Here is a 9352-nt window from a genome sequence, read left to right as displayed (position 1 = left end):
CTAATGTAAAATATTCGAAATGCGGAAAAACTCCTCACAAACGGCATGCAGGAAAAGAACGGGGAAAATATTTACCATTAACACCAACGTCGCGGCAGCATTCTACTCCTACTCCACTGAGTTATAGGCGAAATTGCAAATTCCAGCAATACGTTTACTGACTTGGCGCTTCGAATTACACGTTCTTTGCATTCACTCACCGTATACTGCTGCTGTTGTTATCCTTTTGATTAATATTCACTATTTGCGCTCGAAGCAAAGTGCCCCACAGAAAAAACACATACTTAGAGGACACAGTAGTTTACATAACTCGTAGCATAACAACATCCCTAATAGCAAATTTACATCTCCCGTTCCATGGATGATTGCCACTTGTTTCCATGTATTTATTATTATTTTTTTTTTTTTGCTTTCAAGTATTGTATGTACACTTCAACTCTACCAACATTCGGTATGATTTATTTTTCTGAACGTCGGTTGTATGCAATTAATAAATCATTTCAAGTTTACTGCAGCGACCACAACAGCTACATCAACTGCCACCACCGAGCACCGAGTGAAACGAATGGAGAAGGATTGGATTTCCACTGAATGCGGTCAACAGAATGCTCCACACGATTGCCGAACGGGCTGGAAGCGGGTGGATGGATGCAGCACACTTTTATAACAAGTGATGTTGTGTAAACTTCGCACTACCAGCAAGACACTTAATCCCTTGAAGAAGTCGATGCACCAGGCGTGGACTACATTGGACTGTTAGCAGCTGTCGTGCGATGCAATATGCAATTAACAGCACATTTTTCAGACGTGGCTAGAAGCGCGAAATTTATTCAGGATTTTCTTCGTTTTCGGATCATTAGCACCAGTCGGATATGACCTGCTAGCACGTACACTGCCCTGCCTGCTACTGGTGCTTTCCTCTACTGACCCAACCACACACACTTGCAGCTCAATAGCATAAACCTTCAGCCCAACTTGCCACCCGTCAGCGAGTGGGGCAGTTTGCAGTGCGCATAAAATTAACCCAGCTTGCTTTTCACCACTTTCTGGCAGCCAACGCAACCGAATCCTGAATCCAAAAGGTAGAAGGCATGGATGCCAAGAGAAAAATTGCACTCACTACTCGATACAAGAAGCAATCTAATCGGCACTAAAGCTCGGATCCGCGCACGTGTCCGTCCGTCTTCAGCTGGTATTTCGAACTAATCAATCTCATTCCAGGCCCGTTTGATTCCGCAGGATTGTTTCGTCCTGGAGAGCGAATAAACGGCTGGTTTCTGCTTTCCACTTGTTTTGTGTCAGATGTGCGGAGCGAATCCATACTGCGCTTGTGCTGACTTTTACATTGATACGAATGCATGCAGAAGTGGCCGAGCTTTTCCAGCATGCCTGCTGGAAAGCTCATCGAACCGGTTCCAGCTGTGGGAGTGAGTCAGCGGTGAATGGGTAGTGAGTGAACAGTAATGGATAAACTGTTTATTTTGAAGTCAAGAGAGAGTCCTGTTGGAGAGTGCAGGCCATTCCGGTGTCACTGTCTGGGAAATCTCTTTGGTAGAGCAAGTCATCTTAACACTGAAAAAGATATGAAACAGGGACAGCTAACTAACTGACAAGGGTTCATCACTGTTGGTCACATGCGTTGAATCTGGAGCATAGTAAAACATGAGTATCGAAAACTAAGCAAATACTTGGTCACCAAATATCGCAGTGCGTGCTAGCCAGAAGTAGCAGTACTAGTCGGAATGACTCTGGTGTTATTTGGAAAGCATTTCAATTCAGACAGTTACTACTTTTGAATACTTTTTGATTGGATGTTTCACTTAAAGCCGCTTTTTATTTTCTAGTTTTAACCGCTCTTAGCCCTTCGAGAGGGAAAATGATTTAATCTCAAATTTGTTCCAGTTAACATTTAGCCACGGCTTTTTCTGTCATGGTATGAACTCCAAAATATGGATGCTTTTTGATCCGGTACGAGATTTGTATTTGTATTTGAGGGGGTGAGAAGGAAACGGGTGTAAGTGACAAAATGAGATAATGGTAGGAAACGATACTTTGAACATGGTTTTATGCATACTAGAAAATTCACGTCAAAATTTTACCGTTTAATGACGTTTTTTAGAATCATTAAAAAAAACAGCAAAATAAAAGTTGGTTTTCACTTGGAAGGAAAGGGGTGTAAGTGCACTCACTATATGAGCAATGTCAGCTCAACTAACAAAACGGTTTGTCTCGAATATTTTTTATTGGGATGAAATTTGGCTGATAAGATGGACGCTACGCAAGGATTCATTTTCATCAGCAAGGCTGCTATTACCAAAAACCGTTTTCCCGAAGAAAGTAATATTTTTAGTTACTCATATCATGATATATAACGTATACGCATATACGCTAGCCCCACCGGTGACAAAATTCTGAACTATTTTTCATACCATCTTGAAGGTGACAATCACTTGTATAAACTTCTCGAAGACCACTACTTACAAGGTAATCAGAAGCGTAAGTTACAGCGTTTACTTTAATATTACATATACGGTAGCGCCACGTAGTGAGGCAATTCTTCACTATTTTCTATACCATCTGCAAGGCTGCTATTACTCAAACAACTTTCCCTAAGAAAATAATACCTTAGGCTACATGGAATATAAGCTATAGCAAATAAAACGAGGTCGCATATATACTAGCGCTGCACGTTGAGAATATTCTGAATTATTTTCAATGTCATTTTCGAGATGACAATCATTTGAACAACCTTCCCGAAGACTGCAACTTTCTAAATAGTCAGTAGCGTAAGATACAGCCTATACAAGAATATTACATCTGCACTAGCGCCACGTAGCGAGAAAATCCTGAACTACTGCAGCCTGCCCGCTAACCTACCTTTCAATGAAGACGATTTTAATATGATTCCAAGATTTGCACTTGCACCCTTTTCACTCCAAGTAGTAATTCCCTATAATCGCTTGGAATGAAAGGGGTACAAGTGCATAACTGAGAAGGAAAGGGGTGTAAGTGCAAATAACATTTTCAAAACTATCTTATAAGTCCCGAAAATCAAAATGGTTTTCCAAGATTTCAATAGAATTTAATAAAGTAAAGCTAACACAACCATAATGCGTCATTAGTTTTTTATTATATAATCTGACGAATTTTTTAGACGATGTTAACTTTGGATCTGATTTTCTCGAAATTTACTTTTTGTCACTTACACCCCTTTCCTTCTGACCCACTCATTTGTATTTATATTTTGGTCGATTCATCTGACAATTTTTGTATTATCTACATGAATATGAAATTTAAATCTAGAACAAAACAATTGCAGCATCCTAGACCATGTCAGTCTTCTACTAAAGGCGCGTGAAAAAAACGTCACCAAAGTCAAATACAGTGGATCCCCGTTCATTTGAACGATTCCTCATGCAAATTAACGGGGTTACCTTTCAATTTGAACAACTGGCTACCCTAAATATGCTGCAACTCGTATAAACTGGCCGCCCTGCTCTTTGTTATTGTTTTGATGGTTTGATTAGTTGGCAGTTGCAAGCAGCAAATATTTCATTCTCCGATCGGATTTCTATTATAATCGTTGTGAAAACGGAATGTGAAACAGAATAAACACGCTAGGTCAGTATAAACAAATCGTGATTATGTGTATTGTGTGCATAAGCAGTAGAATCAATATATATATAGAATGCCAGTGTCGCTGCAGTGCTCGTGGTAAACATCACACATTTGAAAATTATGTATTTACATTATATGCGCATATGTGTGAGTGATCGATTCGAAACGGGAATCAGATTGTCAAACTAAAAAAGCAACCCAATAAAAAATCCTGCTGCTTTTTCGTAAATCACGTAGGATAAATCACCCGATTTGATCGTTTTGGGGTTTTTCGTCGGCAGGAAAATTTTCTATTGGGCAATTTGACAATGTTGTTCCCCTATTCAAGACACGAACCAGCAACATGTTTGCCACCAAAATATTCATGAAACACCAGCGACACTGGCATTCTATATATATATTGATTATACTGCATAAGCAAACGATGTCATGTTGAGAATGACATTTGAACCATTTTTAATTTACACGTCGTGCAAACCAACGGGGTTCAAATTAAAAAGTGTTCAGATTAAAAACGGTCAAACGAACGGGGGTCCACGGTAATTCTTCGACCAGCGTGAAGGTGCGGATGCATGACGTCAGTGGTTCATAAAACCCGTACATAGTCCGATGGAATCTGGTTGTCAGTAAATTCGATGAGCGAAGCTGTCTACGTGAAGCACGAAAATCAATATGGGACAGCAGAACCGGGGCATCTATTTCATTGTTAAGCAGCTAGGCCGCAAAAGTTACTTGTTGAATCCTTCGGCGACTCACTAATGTGTCCAAATCTAAAAGCTAGCATCGGTCTACGTAGCGGGGAAGATTGTGAGGTAGACGCCAGGGTAGATGTCTCAGGGAGATACGAACAAATCTTCGTTGGACACGTTCTATTCTGGCTTTCCAACATAGGTTATGAGGATTCCAGATGACACAGGTATTCCCAAGTATCGGCCGTACTAGCGCGCCTTTTATAACCCAACGTGATCAGAAGAAAAATTTACAAACCGATTAGAAATACCATGCCTAAATATTACCGGAAAACACTAGGATAATTAAAAATGAAGTAAACTCAGAAGTTGAACCTATAACCGGAAACTTAGATTATTAGAGCAGTCCAAAAGAATCCCCTCTAGCCTCTAGGAACATTATTGCTGTACAATTGCATATCAAACACTTGTTCCAGCTACATAAGATTAGAGAGATTTGGTTATAAAGTTTGCTGTGGTGCATAGTACAGTTCGGCAAATCTACGTGCGAGAATGTTTTTGGTCGTACCTGACCAAGTATAACGACAAGTATAGGAGTATCCAGTAACTACTGGTACTAGTCGAGGTATGAGCAACCTTGGTGAAGATCGGGTAATCAATCTGGATGGAAACCAAGGTTGTATGCCGACAGAAAAGGGGGAATCATCGACCTCATGTCAGTGTGGGACACTAAGCAGTACTGTCACGATGATCCTCAGGCAAACCCGCTTTCGGTTGGTGTGGGCCTTGCAAACCATACGTGAAAAATACTAGTATAGGAAGCAAATAACTCAAGTTACGATTACACTTATGATTCTTTAGGTTGTACACTCCGACTAGTCTTAGAACAAATATGATAGTCGGAAATGTTAATGCAAAGCGGAACAATAAGCATTGACCTAGGTAATGGAAACGGACTAACGATTGGGAATTATGATTATGGAGCTGTAAATCACTCAATTTTCTGGGAAATACCCGTATCACTCCCGATTTATGGAAGCTCCGCAAGTTCGACATTAAAGCATTTTAGGATGTATTCCAAACTGGGCGACACTGTGGATCCAATCTTATCTTACCGAACGCTCCGCTTTTGTCAGTATCAAGGGTATTACCTCGTCTTGTTTTGAGATACCATCTGGCGTGCCCCAAGGCAGCCATCTAGGGCCTTTGATATTTGTACTTTTCGCTAATGAACTGAGCAGTCTTTTAAGCTCATCTAAGCTGATGTACGCCGACGACGTAAAGGTTTTTCGTGAAATCAAAACCAGACTTGACTATTGCACTCTCCAAAGCGATATTGATTCTCTTTCACGATGGTGTACACTTAATGGTATGCAAGTTAAGGTCACAAAATGTTGCGTCATATCATTTAGCCAACTACGCGAGCCGCTGCGTAACGAATACTCTATCGAGCAGAGCCACATACGCCGAGTACAGATCATAAAGGACTTGGGTGTTACTATTGATTCCAAAGCCAGATTCAACGAACATATTTCAACGATCACTGCAAAGGACTTCGCAATACTTGGATTCGTGAAAAGAAACACCAACGCATTCCAGGATATATACGCGCTTAAATCGTTGTATTGTGCACTTGTTCGCAGCATTCTGGAGTACGCAGTTGTTGTGTGGGCACCATATTATGCTGTGCATAATAGAGGCCATCCAAAAGAACTTTCTGAGACATGCTCTACGTCTTCTGCCCTGGAACGATGCCGCAAATCTACTAGCCTACGAAGAACGTTGCAAGCTTATTGATCTGCATTCGTTAGCTGCCAGAAGAAAATTACTGCAACGGCTTTTTGTCTTCGGATTGCTGAGTGGAGATGTCGATTGCAGCTCTCTCTTAATCCAGGTAGACATTCATGTAATCTTGTTCCCCGAAGGCAGCTTCGAAATCGTATCCTACTGTAGCAGCCCTCGCGTCGCACAAACTACGGATACAACGAACCTTGGGTCATGTGTTGCCGTGTTTTCAATGAATTTGGTGAAGCTTATGATTTTAAAATAAGTAAGACTGTTTTTAGACGTAGGATCCAATCATTAGTTTAGTAAATTGTCTGTGCAACTATGTTGAAGATGCAATAAATGTAATAAAATCTAAATCTAATATTCTTGAAGGGATCTACGTTGCATTCGTCTAACAATGGGGACACCAGAGCTGCGGTAATAGGCCCGAGTTTGGTGTAGCTTTTATCGAGTGCTTTTATTGATTTCAAAAATAGCCTTCCCTATTGATATACTTGGAGATCATCATAACAGACATATAGGAAATCAAACATATTTTGATTGATGAAAGGCTTACTTCTTACTTCTACCAGCATAGAGCCGGGGTGGCTCGTGATGAATGAGGTATTTCTCTCTGTACTGAATCCTGGGCTACTCGTCACCAATTCGTAGAGCACCTCGAGTCCACGAGATACGCAATTCGATGCTCCTTGATCGAAACGTTTCAGTACCTAAGGGAAAAGTAGGCCCGACTTTTAGCTTGAATGCGTCGTTGAACTCCTTACTCGTATTATTGTCACTCGCCGTCAATAGTCACCGTCCCACAGTGGTCCAGAAACGCAAAAAAAGCGCGGGACACGTCGTACTCCCGAAATCCCTGGAGGATTTGTCGGAGTATGAAAATTAAATCCGTAGTATCAAGAACCCCCATAAAACCTGCCTGATACTGTTTTATGAAATATTTTCCAGGGATTGGGAAATTAAGGATAAACGGCGTAGCGAAATTATTTTCATCAATTTTGTAGAGCTCTGTCTGAAGTTGGTCTTTTCTGGCAGCTCTATTAGTCTACAGGTGTTCGATTTTACGCCGGAACCCTTCGAGATCGACAGACCTTGCGGAGCTCATTAGCCCGGAATAGTTGTTCTAGCTTTTCCCGCGCACTGGGGCTTATTCCTTTTTAGGAGCAAAGCGAACTTATTCCGCGTTTGTTGATACCTGGCCATTTTCATAGATTGAGTTCAGATACGTATTCCTATCTCTTATCTATCTTCCTATAGCGCTTTTTTCCTCTCCATTACTTGCTAATATTCCCGTTTAACCAACCATTTCGTACAATCGGGGTTTCTTTACCAAATACCATGTTTGCAGCCTCATTGACAGTCGCTCCATCCGTCTTTGAGGGTCGAAGTAGAAAAATCAAAGCCATGGGTATAAACGTGCTTCAGAACTTGGCTCTTCGTTATTGACAGACTTCGCAACCGGTTATTAGAGTACAGAACAATTGCGGGGCTAGTGCAAAGGCCTTATTGACTCTATAAGCAGCACCGCTTAGTCGAGACACGAACATACGACGACTAGCTTGTTAGGTCAGCATTATACCTCGGAGCTAACTGGGCGGGCCGAAGCTCCTAGCTTCATAGAGGCAGATAGAGCGTTGTCCAGGAGACGTGCGTAGTTCTCGGAAACTTGCAGGTTGTCTAATTGCTGAATGTTTAACCAAAGAGGGCGACTTTGTCGGGAATATACCTATCGATTCCTATCCTACTATTCCTGTATATTCCTTCGATAGTTTTGAGCACACATGTACTACTACTAGATAATGATCCGAGTCTTTATCCGCACCTCGTAGGGAGCGTATATTGGTGATGTTAAAAAAAACCGGTCGTCGATGAGAATCCGGTCGATTTGGTTTAATGTTCGTTGGTCAAGTGATATCCAAGTGGTTTTGTGGACATTTTTGCGGAGAAAGTAAGTTCTTCTGATTACCAAGCGATTCTGCAGACTTTTTTACACAAAATTAGTAGATTTTTGCGGTTTGTTTTCTCAAAACCTTGCTTGGAATAATCCAATAAGGGTGAAAAAGGTTAAAAATAGGGGAAAACAGTCAAACAACTACGCTCGATGCTATGTTCGTACTGCCAGCTCCCTCCGTAGCGAAAAAGTTGGACACTTCGTATCCGCTGAATAGAACTAATCTGGCAATTACTTCCACTCCCGCGAGAAAGGCGAAAGCGTTGGACGGAAGGCTGGTTCAAGCTTCCTAAGCTAAAGATAAAGACTGAGAGCAAAGTGGGCCGGGAGGTCGAAGAAACTGGCTAAACGGTGAAGAAATACTTAGCCAAAATTAACATTTTTATGCTGAAGCGTCCGTTGAGGCTGGCTGTGTGTGAGTAGCAGGCAATCGCCGAGAGAACGGCTGATGGTGCTGATGAAAAACATCTTTCCGGCGAAGCACGATGTCGTGATCAAAACGGGCGACAAAAACTACTTGATGCTGGACGGCAACGACAGACAGAGGACCAAGTGCTTTACGTCCCGCACCAAGAAGATAAGTGACGTCAAGTAATATCTTTCTTTCTAAGTTCCCGAAGAAGATTCTTCTGTGGCTGACGATCAGCGAGAAGAGAATGTTCATGCCGATGTTCTTTCGTTTGGAGCTTACGGTGAATGTTGAGATACAAAGATATAGTACGAAGTTCCTACTGGAAGTTGCCGCCTTCATAAAGAAGTATCGCGCAAAGGATGTGGTCATTTGGTCGGACCTGGCCTTGGCCCATCATGCCAAGAGATCATCAGAGGACATGAACCGGCAGAAGATAAACATTGCACCGTCGATCACCAACTCTCCCAACGGCCTCCAACTGTGACTTGCCGCGCTTTTCGTTCTCCTTTTTCTGGAGCAGATCGCGAGTGCGACTTACTTCGGCTAATATCGGTGGTTCAGTGGTAGAATGCTCGCCTGCCACGCGGGCGGCTCGGGTTCGATTCCCGGCCGATGCACCAGAGTTTGTTGGATATATTAGCCGAAGTAAGTCGCACTCGCGATCTGCTCCTGAAAGAGGAGAACGAAAAGCGCGACATGACTAATGGCAAATTTTTGGGCGAGGGTCAAAGGGAGCATTTATTCAACAATATGCCAAAACGGATAGCACAGAACAGAAGTGGAAGTCCGAACGATTTGGAGCTCAAAACTGGTAACAGAGGCTTTTTTGCGTTAATTTTCGTTTGGGAAGGTTTTCGCATAGAAGCGAATAACAGCAATAAAAGCAGAACGCTC

The 9352-nt window shown here is 42.0% G+C and overlaps 1 non-coding gene across 1 annotated transcript; it reads left to right on the top strand.

Moving 5' to 3' along the window:
* The first annotated feature begins 9004 nt into the window (after window positions 1-9004).
* On the top strand, window positions 9005-9075 carry Trnag-gcc (transfer RNA glycine (anticodon GCC)). Its single transcript has one exon. It is a non-coding gene; the product is annotated as a tRNA-Gly (tRNA).
* Window positions 9076-9352: the final 277 nt, after the last annotated feature.

This window comes from Sabethes cyaneus, chromosome 3, assembly GCF_943734655.1.
Source record: "Sabethes cyaneus chromosome 3, idSabCyanKW18_F2, whole genome shotgun sequence".
Taxonomy (NCBI): Eukaryota; Metazoa; Arthropoda; class Insecta; order Diptera; family Culicidae; genus Sabethes; species Sabethes cyaneus.
The sequence above is the reverse complement of the archived record's forward strand: the minus strand, read 5'-3'. Positions and strand labels throughout refer to the sequence as shown.